Below are 12,542 nucleotides of genomic sequence, written 5' to 3'. Positions count from 1 at the left end.
ATTTAATAGTGCAATGTAGTAGTCAATGAAACTTGCTTTGGATCCAAGAAGAGACTTGATACCCTATGAGAATATATAGGGGGACGTAATCCCCCACAGGAACAGTCATAGGGGAGGGGAATAATGGGAAAATGGGGGGGGGAGAGGAATGGGAGGATACAAGGGATGGGATAAACATTGAGATGTAACAAGAATAAATTAATAAAAAAAATAATAAAAAAAAGAAAAAGAAATAAATAAAAGTATTTGAATATTAATTCAACCAATCAATATTTTTGTTAGTTGAAGCAAGTTACCTAATACGGATATTTTTCTTTCAGTTTGAAATTAGAAAACACAACCAAATTTCTAGTGTTACTGGACCACCTCTGCTGTATACAAATATAAAACATCAATATCTACTTAATAAAATACCATCAAATATGATTTTAACTTATTTTTAAATATTTATTTTTATGCCTCTCATTATTTGCATATATATACACCATTTGTATGTGGTGTCTACAGAGGCAAAGGTTGTCGTCAGGGCTCATGTAACTGACGTTTTCTGTAATTGTGATTTGCCACTGGATGAATAGACCTGAGCTTGGGTCCTCTGGACAAACATCAAGTGTTTTTAAATACTGATCCATTTTCTTAGCCCTAAAAAATTATTTAAAAGGTAAAAGAAAATCTATTTTAGTAATTAACATTTTAATAATTATCAATTTATAGTAATTAATTGATTAAATTGATAAAGTAATATAATAAAACTTTATAACAAAGTGTGAATATGTGAAATTACACTGGATATGTCACTTATTCATTCCATTTTAACCTTTTTCCCCTCTGATTATTTTAATTTTAAGAGGCAAACATATCTTTACTATGGCCATGTGATCCTGTGTTCCAAGACAGCATTCTCTGCCTCTGAGGGCTCACTGGCTCATTGCTGGTACACTGTTCATCTGGTTGTCCATTTCTCTTTTAGTCATCATTAAAGTGATTCTGTACAATGGATTCCATACTTATTATATAAAATGGCAGAAAATTGTGACTGTTTTGTGTTCAAATCCATTTAGAGGTTTTTTTACCATCTTTTAAAAGTGTACTTCTTGCCATGACACAATAGGTTTTTTTTTTTTTTTTTTTTTTTTACAATTCAGAAAGCGATAGAAAGGGTGCGTTTATTCAGCAGTAAACACCCGAGACAATAATTATATCTTGCAAAGAAAAGTAAATTTACGTATTCACATTACATTGCATGAAGAAATTAAGGGGTATATAAAAGCTATGTTGGCAAGAGTTTTTGTAATTCTAATCTATGTCATTAAACAAATTTAGCTTTTATATAATACGTGGATTATTATGAAAACAAAAATTTTAATTGAGAAATCTCTGATCACTCTTCTAGGACCAATTTTGCATCTTTCATGATTATGACCTCTATTTTTCTTTTTTCCTTACTTTTAATTAAATATTTTTATTTTTACATAGACATTTATATTATTACACATATAAACAATAAATTACCTGCAGCAAAAAGAAGCATGACACAATCACAAATTATATAAATGTTACATTTTCAGTGTTTTGACTATTTATATTTGGCAACCTTGAAGAAAACATCTTTCTCAAATATGTCTGTAAGATTTATTGGGCCAGAAGGCTGAAGATGATGCTCCAACATTACAGAGAGTTTTGTGTGACTATTCAGGCAGCACACTGTCTCTGTCATCATCTCATTTGGAAAGCTACTAACCTGCACTCTAGGCATACTCAGTTAATCAAGTTTATTCATTCTCAAGTCTCTGATGGGGTTGAAGAGCAGGTAGTTTAGTTTTACAATTAACCTTAGTTGTTTAGGGGTTAAGATGTTTTTAGGTATAGATAGATGTTTTATTTTTTAATTTAATTTTAATTTTATTAATTTATTCAGATTACAACTCAACTGTTATCCCATTACTTGTATCCTCCCGTTCCTCCCTCCCTCCCACTTTCACCGTATTCCCCTCCCCTAGGTCTAAGTCTGAAGGGAACTCCTCCTCCGTTGTATGGTCATAGACTATCAAGTCTCATCTTGGTAGCCTGCTTATTCTTTCTTTGAATACCATCAGGCCTCCCCACCAAGGGGGAGGTGGTCAAATATGGAGCACCAAAGTTCTCGTGAAAGTCAGTTCCCTCTCTCCACACACCTGTGGAGAATGTCTTATCCATTGGGTAGATCAGAGTAGGGGTTCAAGAAATTAAACATCACGAAACCAAATAATCCAATTGAAAAAATGGAGCTCAGAACTAAACAGAGAATTCTCAACAGAGGAATATCGAATGGCTGAGAAACACTTAAAGAAATGCTCAACGTCTTTAGTCATCAGAGAAATGCAAATCAAAACAACTCTGAGATTCCACCTTACACCAATTAGAATGGGTAAGATAAAAAATTCAAGTGACACCATATGCTGATGAGGATGTGGAGAAAGAGGAGGACTCCTTCATTGCTGGTGGGAATGCAAATTTGTACAACTACTTTGGAAATCCATCTGGCGCTTTCTCAGAAAACTGGGAATAGGAATTCCTCAAGACCCAGCTATTCCACTCCTTGGAATATACCCAGGTGATGCTCCACCACACAACAAGGACATATGAACAACCATGTTCATAGCAGCCTTATTCATAATAGCCAGAACCAGGAAACAACTTAGATGTCCCTCAGTTGAAGAATGGATAAAGAAATTGTGGTACATTTACACCATGGAATACTACTCAGCTATTAAAAACAAGGAAATCCCAAAATTAGTGGACAAATGGATGGACCTAGAAATGATCATAATGAGTGAGATAAGCCAGAAGCAGAAAGACCCACATGGTATATACTCGCTTATAATTGGGCACTAGCCCAAAAGGCATGTCCCACAAAAATCTTCACTTACCAGGAGATTGGAATAGATGTAAGGACATGCTACTGAGACTCCAGGTAAGAGAAATATAGGAGATGTGGAAATAGAAGGCCCTAGAGGGTCCTAGAAATCTACAAGAAGAACATAGTGATGGGTGGATCAGGGCCCAGGGGGGTCTACTCAAACTATTGCACTAACCAAGAACAATAGATAGATGTTTTAGGTTGATAATGATAAAATTTGATGGAGATTGATTTACATTCACAATTTTAGACACAGTAATTTTTGTTCCTTGCCTTTACACTTACAGCATTCATGAGGCAAATACTACTATTCTCAGGTACTTAGTTAACAATTCTTTCATTTCCAGGCATCCTCTACTTTTGATTTTAAGATATTTTCTCATCGTGTCTATTTAAATAGATGCTTTTAAAGTACATCATAAAGTACATAATAAATCCTACATATGCTTAGAAAAGGCATTGTAACCCTTTCATGTCATTTTCTTCGATGAAATCCTTACTCTACGATCATCTTACATTTGTACAAACTTATATAGCTGCCATTATATTCTATATTCTTGTGTTAGTATAAATTTCATTCTGTATTACATCATACTGAATTTATAATTGCACCAGCATGTGTGTGTTTGAAACAACTGTTTGAAAGCAATTCTTCTTCAATAAATATATACATATTGTCTTTACTAAATGATTTTTTAAATTCTACATTGAATCAATGAATCAAATGGAAGAAATTATGTATCCTGTCTCTCACCCACTTTTTCCTAACAATGGTGCGTTTGCCCTCTATTCCTATTATACTAAGATTTTTGGGTCCTTCTAAAGTATATACATATATTTCCCATATTGTACCATGCTTTTAAATTTCAAGTGTCTTAAAGTGTGGATTTTGTTTTCTGCTGAAATGATTACTTGGTTTATATTTCCTTCACTCAACTACCTCTGATAGAGCTTACGGTGGTGTTATATGTTTGCAATCCATCTTTCCTAGGAGAGAATGACTTTTGTTGCTAGGCATCTTATTTAGAATATTTGCTCAGTATTTAGCAATTATTATATACATGATTCTTTCTTTCAGTGTTTCAAACAGAAAATATGATACTAACCCTTTTACTTGGTAGATAGCTTTTTATTATTAAAAATCATTAGAGCTGTTAGAAGTAAAACATCAGTATGAGATAGAAGCTTGAGGTCAATAGAATTCTAATACTTGCAAGCAATTTAAAAAAAAACAATATTGATGCATCTTAGAAGTTTAAACATATGTTTGTATCTGGTTTCGGGTACTTCTGAAGCTCCTGTACGTTCCATTACTATATTTGGTAGGTTGTTATGTAATTTTTTCTTATAGCTTCAGATGTATAGTTCCTGTTAAAATTGTGAATTTTGCCTTATTATATTAGTTTTCCATTTTCTCATATATTCACTTTTTTCTGTTCTTGAAATTTTTGATAGTTCCAAAACTTAATTTGTATGACAACACTGACAATGCACTTCTCTATTTAATTAATGACATATAATATATGTAAATGTAGTTTTTATTTCCTCAGAAGAGGGGATGAGATGAAAGCCATACCCTTCAGTGCTCTTTTTGATCAGTTATGTGTTTATTCACCCTTCTCCTTCTATTCTTCCATGTCACACTTGTTAAATATCTTTCAACATCTGTGCACTTAAATGCATTGCTTCCCTTTGTGGCCTACTGTAAGCAGGACTGGTTTTTCCAATGCTCTGTGCAATGACAAATTATTAGTTCATGACTAGTGAACCACTGGATCCATTAGCCACTAATTTTCATTAAGCCATGTAAAGGCCTGAAATGTTTGTTAGTCTTATTTTGTCTGGAGTCAAATATTCTCATACCCCAAAGAACCCTCACATCTTAACTTATTGTATTGCCTTATTTCTCATATATATGTATGGTTATTCTAAGTGACAAACTTAGATTTTTTTTTTAAGTTTTATTTTCAAAGTCATCTACCCATATGTTTTCATGCATTCTGGGCTCCTTAATTAATCCCCACGGTCGATGTTCTGTTCTCATGTTTCAAGACACAAGGATCATATCACATTGCTTCAGGTCACTTTACTTGAAATCTTCAAATTCTGTTCAAGGGCCCTCTGGACATTTTAGGATTTCCCTCTATGTGTCCACACTCCATTTTGAACTTGTTTCTAGCACACTAATTTAAGTGCTTTTCACATTAGAGAAAGAATCCTGGCCTTAATGTGTAGTTCAACTATGCAAATTTAAGGAAAACTTTTACTTTATATTCATGGAGAAGATCTTTAATATGTATATAGTATATTAGTATATATATAGAATATAGTAAATAGATATCAATTCAAATAATCTTGGAGTGGTCTTTAAATGTGAATGATAACCTTCCCCAAATCACACTAATAATATTTACACGTGACTCTGAAAATCACAGTGTGACTGGCTTCTTCATAAACACCATCATACTCTCTGTGAATGAGTCTATATCACTCACAGGACTGTTCTTTTGTTGTACTTGATAATTAATTTTCTGTATTGGCAAATACCATTTATGATCAGTTGGAATTTAAATTCTAAATCATTCCTTCACCTATCGTCTCCCAAATATGTATGGGTAAGAAATTTGGCAAATATTAACATAAAATTATCATCTTTATGGAAGATGATAATCACAAGTAAATTATTTTTCACAAATAAAACACTACAAAGACAATATGTACAAGAACAAGCTCTAGGTTATAAATGGAAAACAAGTGAATTGTGACCAAATTAAATTATTTTAGCTTAGAGTACAATATTCAGAATAAAATATGTCATCATAGCTTATTCAATGGAATAATTTGCTGATTCATGGTGTTTTATTTTTATTAATTTATTCTTGTTATATCTCAATGGCTATCCCATCCCTTGCATCCTCCCATTCTTTCCATCCTCCCATTTTCCCATTATTCCCCTACCCTATGACTGTTCCTGAGGGAGATTACCTCCCCCTGTATATGCTCATAGGGTATCAAGTCTCTTCTTGGCTACCTGCTGTCCTTTCTCTGAGTGCCACCAGGTCTCCCCCTCCAGGGGACATGGTCAAATGTGAGGCACCAGAGTACGTGAGAAAGTCATATCCCACTCTCCACTCAGCTGTGGAGAATGTTCTGACCATTGGCAAGATCTGGGTAGGGGTTTAAAGTTTACCGGCTGTCCTCTCCTTGCTGGTGCCTTAGTTTGAGTGGGACCCCTGGGCTCAAATCTGCCTATCATAATGTTCTACTTGTAGGTTTCTAGGACCCTCTGGATCCTTGTACTTTGCTATTCTCCCATGCTTCTCTCATCTGGAGTCCCAGTAGGATGTCCTCCCCTCTGTCCCAGTTTCCTGGTAAGTGAAGGCTTTGGTGGGACATGCCCCTTGGGCTAGTATGCAGATATAAGTGAGTATATACCATTTAAGTCTTTCTGCTTCTGGGTTAACTCGCTCATTATAATCATTTCTAGCTCTATCTATTTACCCACAAATTTCGGGAATTCCTTGTTTTTAATAGCTGAGTAGTATTCCATAGTGTAAATGTACCACAGTTTCTTTGTCCATTCTTCTACTGAGGGACACTTAAGCTGTTTCCATGTTCTGGCTATTATGAATAAGGCTGCTATGAACATGGTTGAGCAAATTTTCTTGTGTGCTGGAGCATCTTCTGGGTATATTACAAGGAGTGGTATAGCTGGGTCTTGAGGAAGCCCTCTTCCCATTTTTCTGAGATAGCACCAGATAGATTTCCAAAGTGGCTGTACTAGTTTGCATTCCCACCAGCAATGAAGGAGTGTTCCTCTCTCCCCACATCCTCGCCAGCATATGGTGTCACTTGAGTTTTTGATCTTAGCCATTCTGATGGGTGTAAAATGGAATCTCAGAGTTGTTTTCATTTGCATTTCCCTGATGACTAAGGAGGTTGGGCATTTCTTTAAGTGTTTCTCAGCCATTTGATATTCCTCTCTTGAGAATTCTCTGTTTAGTTTTGAGACCCATTTCTCTATTGGGTTATTTGGTTTGGTGGTGTTTAATTTCTTGAGTTCTTTATATATTTTGGATATTAGACCTTTGTCAGATGTAGGGTTGGTGAAGATCTTTTCCCAGTCTGTAGGCTGTTGCTTTGTTCTCTTGGCAGTGTCTCCTGCCTTACAGAAGCTTCTCACCCTCATGAGGACCCATTTATTAATTGTTGACATTAAGGCCTAGGCCGTTGGTGTTCTGTTCAGGAAGTTGTCTCCTGTGCCAATATGTTCCAGGCTCCTCCCCACTTTTTCTTCTAAGTGACTTAGTATCTCTGGTTTTATGTTGAGGTCTTTAATCCACTTGGATTTGAGTTTTGTGCAAGTGACAAATATGGGTCCAGTTGCATTTTTTTACACATAGACATCCAGATAGACCAGCACCATTTGTTGAAGATGCTATCCTTTTTTCCATTGAATGGATTTGGCTTCTTTGTCAAAAATCAAGTGACCATATGTGTGTGGATTCATATCTGGGTCTTTGATTCGATTCCACTGATCATACAGCCTGTTGCTGTGCCAGTACCATGCTGTTTTAAGTACTATTGCTTTATAGTACAGTTTGAGATCAGGTATGGAGATTCCTCCAGAGCACCTTATATTGTACAAGATTGTTTTAGCTATTCTGGGTTTTTTGCTTTTCCATATGAAGTTCAGAATTGAACTTTCAATGTCTTTAAAAAATTGTGTAGGTATTTTGATAAGGATTGCATTGAATCTATAGCTTGCTTTTGGTAGGATGGCCATTTTCACTATGTTAATTCTCCTGATCCATGAGCAAGGAAGATCATTCCATCTTCTCAGGTCATCTTCAATCTCTTTCTTCAGAGTTTTGAAAATTTTTTCATACAAGTCCTTCACTTGCTTAGTTACGGTAAGTCCTAAATATTTTATGTCGCTTGTGGCTAATGTGAATGGTGTGGTTTTCCTAATTTCTTCCTCTGCAAGCTTTTCATTTGTGTATAGGAAGGATACAGACTTTTTGGAGTTATTTTTGTATTCAACCAATTTGCTGAATGTGTTTATCAGCTGTAGAAGTTCTCTGGTGGAATTTTGAGGGTCACTTATGTACACTATCATATCATCTGCAAATAGGGATAATTTGACTTCTTCCTTTCCCATTTGGATACCCTTGATCTCCTTTTGTTGTCTATTGCTCTGGCTAGAACTTCAAGTACTATGTTGAACAGATATGGAGGCAGTGGGCAGCCTCACTTTGTTCCCTATTTTAGAGGAATTTCCTTGAGTATCTCACCATTTACTTTGATTTTGGCTCTTGGCTTGCTGTATATAGCCTTTATTATGTTGAGGAAAGTGCCTTGTATCCCCGATCTCTCTAAAACTTTAAACATGAATGGCTGTTGGATTTTACTAATGTTTTCTCTGCATCTAAAGAGTTGATCATGTGTTTTTTTTCTCTTCAGTTTGTTTATATGGTGGATTTCATTGATGGATTTCCGTATATGAAACCATCCCTGCATGCCTGGAATGAAGCCTAGCTGGTGATGATGAATGATATTTTTCATTTGTTCTTGTATTCGTTTTGCCAGTATTTTATTTAGTATTTTTGCATCGATGTTCATAAGAGAAATTGGTCTGAAATTCTCTTTCTTTGTTGAGTCTTTGTGAGGTTTAGGTATCAATGTAACTATGGCCTCATAGAATGAATTTGGTAATATTCCATCTATTTCTATCATTTGGAGTAGCTTGAAGAGTATCGGTATTAGCTCGCCCTTGAAGGCCTGGTAGAATTCTGCACTGAAACCATCTGGTCCTGGGCTTTTTTTGCTTGGGAGACTATCAATGATTGCTTCTATTTCTGTAGGGGAAATGGGACTATTTAGCTTGTTTATCTGTTCTTCAATCAACTTTGGCAAGTGAAATTGATCAAGAAAACCATCCATTTCCCTTAGATTTTCAAATTGTGTGGCTTATATGCCTTCAAAGTATGATTCTTTGTATTTCTTCAGTGTCTGTTGTTATGTCTCCCTTTTCATTTCTGATTTTGTTGATTTCAATACTGTCTCTCTGCCTTTTAGTTAGTTTGACTAATTGTCTGTCTATCTTGCTGATTTTCTCAAAGAACCAGCTCTTGGTTTTGTTGATTCTTTGGACTGTTTTCTTAGTTTCTAATTTGTTAATTTCAGCCCTGAGTTTGATTATTTCCAGATATCTACTCCTTTTGGGTGTTTCTGCTTCTTTATTTTCTAGGGCTTCCAGTTGTGTTGTTAAGATGCTTATGCGCAATGTTTCCAATTTCTTTTTAAAGGCACTTAGTGCTATGAATTTTCCTCTTAGCACTGCTTTCAATGTATCCCACAAATTTGGGTACGTTGTTCCTTCATTTTCATTGAATTTCAGAAACTCCTTGATTTTTTTCTTTATTTCTTCCCTGAGCCAGGTGTCATTTAGCAGAGAGTTGTTTAGTTTCCACGTCCGTGTAGGCTTTTTGTTATTTCTGTTGTTGTTGAGTTGCAGCCTAAGAGCATGGTGATCTGATAGGATACAAGGTATTATTTCAATCCTCTTGTGTCTGTTGAGGCTTGCTTTGTGACCTACGATGTGATCAATTTTGGAGAAGGTTCCATGGGGTGCAGAGAAGAAGGTATATTCTTTCTTGTTTGGGTGAAAGGTTCTATAGATATCTGTTAGATCCATTTGACCCGTGGCATTGGTTAATGATGTTATTTCTCGGCTTAGTTTCTGTTTCAATGACTTATCCTTCAGTGAGAGTGGGGTGTTGAAGTCTCCCACTATTATTGTGTGGGGATCGATGTGTGGTTTAAGCTTTTTTAGCAGATCTTTTACAAATGTGGGTGCCCTTGTATTGGGAGCATAGATGTTCAGAATTGTGATGTCATTTTGGTTGACGTTACCTTTGATGAGTATGAAGTGTCCTTCCTCTTCCCTTTTGATTAATTTTGGTTGAAAGTCTATTTTGTTCGATATTAAAATGGCTATGCCCTCTTGCTTCCTGTGGCCATTTGCTTGGAATATTTTTTTCCAACCTTTTACCCTGAGGTAATGCCTATTTTTATGGGTGAGATGTGTTTCTTGAATGCAGAAGAATGTTGGATCTTGTTTATGCTCCCATTCAGTTAGTCTGTTTCATTTTATTGGTGAATTGAGACCGTTGATGTTGAGAGATATTAATGACCAGTGACTGTTAAGAGTCTTAATTTTGATGTTGTTTCCAGTCGAGCGTTTGTGTTGTTGTGTTTTTGCCATGGGATAGTTATCTATTTCCTGAGTAGTTTTGGTTGTAGCTTGAGCCTTTGGGATGGAGTTTTCCTTCTAGTACCTTCTGTAAAGCTGGATTTGTGGATAGGTACTGTTTGAAATTGTTTTTGTCATGGACTATTTTGTTTTCTCCATCAATGGTTATTGGTAGTTTTCTGGGTAAAGTAGTCTGGCCTGGCATCTACGGTCTCCGAGGGTTTGCAGGATCTCTGTCCAGGCCCTTCTGGCTAGTATGGTCTCTGCTGAGAAGTCGGGTGTAATTCTGTAGGTTTCCATTAAATGTTATTTGGCCCTTTTCTCTTGCTGCTTTTAATATTTTTTCTTTGTTCTGTATGTATGTTTTGTGTTTTGATTATTATGTTACGGGCAGTTTTTCTTTTCTGGTCCATTCTATTTGGTGTTCTGTAGGCCTCTTGTATGTTTATAGGCATCTCTTTCTTTAGATTGGGGAAATTTTCTTCTATGATTTTGTTGAGAATAGTTTCTGGGCCTTGGAGTCTGATATCTTCTCTTTCTTCAAAGCCTATTATCTGCAGATTTCTTCTTTTCATGGTGTCCTTAATTTCTTGGATGTTTTGTGTCAGGAGTTTTCCAGATTTGGCATTTTCTTTAATGGTTGCTTCAAGATCTGTGATTGTATCTTCTAGACCTGAAATTCATTCTTCCATCTCTTGGATTCTGTTAGAAAAGCTCACCTCTGTGTTGTTCGCCTTCTTCTCTGAGGTCTCACGTTCTTGTTTTTCTTCTGTCTGTGTGTTTATCATTGAATCCATTTTCATCTTCAGATCTTGAACTGATTTTTTGATTTCTTTCATCTGATTGTTTGTATATTCCTGCGTTTCTTCAATTGCCTCTTTATAGATCTTCAGAGCTTGAACCATCTTATTTATTTCTTTCATCTGGTTGTTTGCATTTTCCTGAAAATTTTCCATTTCCACTCTATGTGCTTCTTTTATGTCCCTTACCTGTTTGGCTGCATCTTCCTGCATTTGATTACGAATTTTATTTGTTTCCTCCATTATCATCCTCATTACTGAGGATTTGAGGTCATTTTCTTGTTTTTCCGTTGTATTTGAGTTCCCTGAGTTGTTTTCTTTGGGATAGCTGGAAACTGGAGATACTACGTTGTTTTGGTGCTTTTTGTGTATGATTTTACGCTGTGCTTTAGATGTCTTGCCATCTTTGTTTTTGTTGGGTAGCTTCCAGACTTGGATGGAGGGAGTCTGATGATAGATTCACTTGTTTTCTCATGATTTCCGTAGGCTGGAAGCTCTGATGCTTTACTGGTGTGGATGGCAGGACGTTAGCCCTCTCGTTTTGGACTCTCACAGCCAGTGATCCTCAGCTCCCCTGTGCTGTGGGTCCTGAATGAGTGTTGGGTCAGGCCAAGGTACCCACAGCCCTGCCAAGCCCAGCCAGGGACACTGGGCCTGAACCATGTGTCGAGCTCAGCTAGAATCTCAGGGCCTGAACCATCTGTCAAGCTCAGCTAGGGATTCTGGACCCAAAATGCACACAGGGTCCAGCCAGAATTTTTGGCCTGGGACTGCGCACCAATCTCAGCTCAGGGCTTGTGGCCCAAAGTGCGTGTTTTGGTCTATTATTGTACTGGGCCCTAAATGTCCACCAAGCTCAGTCATGAATTCTGGATTCAAACTGCACACTGTGTCCAACCAGAGTCTTAGAGTCAGGACTGTGCCAAAAGCTCAGCTAGAGTCTCTGGGCCCAAACTGTATGCCAAGCACAGTTTGGGACTTTGGCCCCAAACTGCACGCTGAGCTCCACCAAGTCTCCGTGGCGGAATAGTGCACCAAGCTTAGCCAGGGACTCTGGACTCACACTGAGTGCTGAGTTCAGCCCAGGACTCTGGGCCTAAACTGCATGTATAGTGCAGCCAGAGTCTTAGGGCCACTGAGCCTGTACACACAGCTCAACTAAATCTCTGGGCCCAATCTGCCTGGCAAGCCCAGGTAGGGCCTCTGGGCTGTATCTGCGTGCTGACCTCAGCCTTCATCAGTGCCCCAGAACTGCCCGCTGAGCTCCCACCTCCAGTGGAACTGAGCGTTCCGCCCTGCCTGCATCACAGCAGAGGAGCTGCCCTGAGCTGAGCTGGTGCCTAGGGTGGAACTGAGTGTTCCACCCAGCCTGCATCACAGCAGGAGAACTGCGGCTGCGCTGAGCTAGCGCCTCCGGTGGAACTGAGCACTCCGCCCAGCCTGCGTCACAGCAGGGGAGCTGTGGCTGCTCTGAGCTGGTGCCTCAGGCAGAATTGCTTGCTGAGCTGAGCCAGTGTCTCCATGGTACTGTGCACTGAGCTGAACCCGGGACTCTGGGGCTGAACTGTTCACCGAGTCCAGTTTGTGT

The sequence above is a fragment of the Acomys russatus genome, chromosome 15 (genome assembly GCF_903995435.1).
Source record: "Acomys russatus chromosome 15, mAcoRus1.1, whole genome shotgun sequence".
NCBI lineage: Eukaryota > Metazoa > Chordata > Mammalia > Rodentia > Muridae > Acomys > Acomys russatus.
This window is presented reverse-complemented; position numbering follows the sequence as displayed.